The sequence below is a fragment of the Microtus ochrogaster genome, chromosome 10 (genome assembly GCF_000317375.1).
Source record: "Microtus ochrogaster isolate Prairie Vole_2 chromosome 10, MicOch1.0, whole genome shotgun sequence".
NCBI classification, from domain to species: Eukaryota; Metazoa; Chordata; class Mammalia; order Rodentia; family Cricetidae; genus Microtus; species Microtus ochrogaster.
This window is the reverse complement of record NC_022016.1, coordinates 17,860,260-17,863,168: the sequence shown is the minus strand read 5'-3', so window position 1 is coordinate 17,863,168 and position 2,909 is coordinate 17,860,260.

Here is a 2,909-nt window from a genome sequence, read left to right as displayed (position 1 = left end):
TATACATCCTGTATAAAATGAATATATAGTATATCTGAAGAACCTCAAATGTGAAAAATCACAAAATAAAAGAACCCAATTGAAAACACAGATAAGAAAAATAGACAGATTCTCAAAATATAAAGTAAAAATGAACTTGAAAACTACTACAGGTAAATATCACATATCCATCCTCACACAGTGATAGCCAGTGACTTAAATACCCAACATTGGGAGCAGACTGGTCAACAATACAAAAGAAAAACAGAAATACAGTAACTAAATGATTACATAGGCAAAATATTTACAGAATGTTTTACCCAAACATAAAAGAATAAACCTTCTCAGGAGCTCAAGGAACATTCTCCAAAAGTGACCACCTGTTTGGACAGAAAACAAGTTTCAACAGCTATAAGATAATTAAAATAACAGTGTATCCTATATGACCAACATAAATTAAAGCTGGGCATCAACAACTCTAGGAACAATGGAAAGCATACAGACTCATGGAAACTTAACAGCTCACTACTGAATAAAATATGTCAAGACAGAAATTAAGAAAGCAATATTTCTAGAAACTAAGAGAATGAAAGCACAACGGAATATAGTGAAATAAGATCCAAGAGTTAAGTTCATAGCACTAGTGCCTACATAAAATATTGGAATGATCTCATATTATTTACTTTAGGAAACACCTAAAAGCTCTAGAACAAAAAATGGAAAAACAAGATTCTTGAAGACGGAAGGAAATGATCAATCTTGGAACTGAAATCAATAATACAGAAACAAACAAATACACAGAATCAGTTAAGCAGAGTTGCTTCTTTGAGAAAATCAGTTAAGATTTATTTATTTTATCTGAAATGCATAGAAACATCCAAATTGACAAATTTAGAGATGAAGAGGATGTCATAGAAAAAGACACATGGAAATTCAGAAATTCATAATGGAAAATGCTAAATGCTTGAAATCCATCAAAGTGGAAAATCTACAAGAATTAGATAATTGGCTTGATGCGTACTATGTATGAAATTTAATTCAAGATCAAATTAATAACTTCACAGACATATAATCACCAATGTAATATAACCAATAATTAAAAGTCTCATAACCAAAACAAAAGAACAAAAAAAAGCATACCATATACTTGCAACATATAATGGCACATAATACAATTATCATTTTAAGTATTTCATTCCAAAACATAGAGATGGGAGCATGATGAAGAAATAATAGACCAAGCAACCAAAAGCCTTCTCAGCAAACTCTAAACGCTGCATTTCCATGTCTGATGTCAAGGTGTTATTCAGATCTCCAGCTCCTTTCAGTTTTGATGACTGCAAGGTGCTCCTCTTACTTGGACTGGTTCCTCTCCCTGTTAGCAGTTTTCCTCAGCAGGCAGCCCATGAATCTGGCATCTCCAACATCTTGGGGTCTCCAAGGATTCCAGGCTTCGCTTTTAGAGTTTCATCGCTCTATTCAGGGATGCTCCTGACACATGCCTAACCTAATATCAGCATGTTTGCCTAGTCACAGAGGAATATTCCGCAACCCCTTTTCTATATCTTTAAAGCCGAAACCACATGGCTGAAGTTGTCAAGTTCTACTCTTTACTGGGGATAGAACATGGCCCCTTATTTAATTATATCTTTACTTGGTCTCTGTTTTGATGATGTCCTTCACTGCCTAAGCTTGGATCTCTTGCCACTGGATCTGTAGACCAGGCTGGCCTCAAGTTCAGACATTTCCAGTCCTCAGCATTCTAACTGCTGGGGCTAAAATTGTGCTTCCCCATACTTGGCTTTAAGCTTTTCTTTAATTCCTTTTTACAAGTTGGAAACTTAATTGGGTGAGATCTTATCCTGAGGTCATCAGTTCCCTTATTTGATTTCTTAATGTGTTTATCTCCTTGAACACAGGATTTAGCTCCATTCTACTTCCTGGTGTCTGTTTTCTCAGTCTATACATTTTTTATTTACTTACTATGGTAGTTTGTGACTGACCACATGATCTTATAAGGACTGGCACTATTAGTAGGTATGGCTTTGTTGGAATGGATATGGCCTTGTTGGAGGAAGTGTATCACTATAGGGGAAGGCTTTAAGGTTTCTTATGCTCAGTATACCAGTGTCTCCCTTGACTTCCTAGTTCCTTCAAGATAGAGGATTTTCTGCATGCCACCATACTCTCGGCAATGATGATAATGAACTGAATGTCTGAAACTGTGAGCCACCCCAACTAAATATTTTGTTTTATAAGAGTTGCTGTGGCCATGGTGTCTCTTCATAGCAATAGAAACCCTAAGACATTTGGCTTATTCCTTTTCCTTATAGATCTTCATTAGAGTTACCACTAACAACCACATGATAGAGTCTATAGTAAGATATTTGGGGATTACCTCTGTTAATGGAATTATTCTAAAACTCTTTGCTTTAGCATCAGGTAGACAATTCAGATAAGGCCAAGAAACAACCACATTCTTCATTGAAAAAGCACAAGAACAATATCGAAACCACATATTAATATTTTTATTCTCTGAAACCTATTAATTTTGCCCCTACACTTCGTCAAATCACACTCAGCACCACTGTCTTCTATATTCATACTAGTATGGCCCATTAAGCAGTGTTTTAATCCCTCTATTTTTCCTCACCTAAAGTACCAAAGTCCAAATTTCTACAAACAAAATTATAGTCAGGGTATCACAGCAATGTCCCAATTCCTAGTATAAACTTTGTCTTTTTTTTTTTTTTTTGAGTTTCTGTTCTATTGCTATGAAGAGACACCATTAGCGTGGCAACTCTTTTAAAGGAAGAACAATAGCAGTGGCTTACCTTTTTCAGAGATTAAGTGAGGTCAAACTTTCTATGGACTACCAGCTCCCAAATGATGACATTGACAATTATTATGAATGCTTGATCTTAACTTAG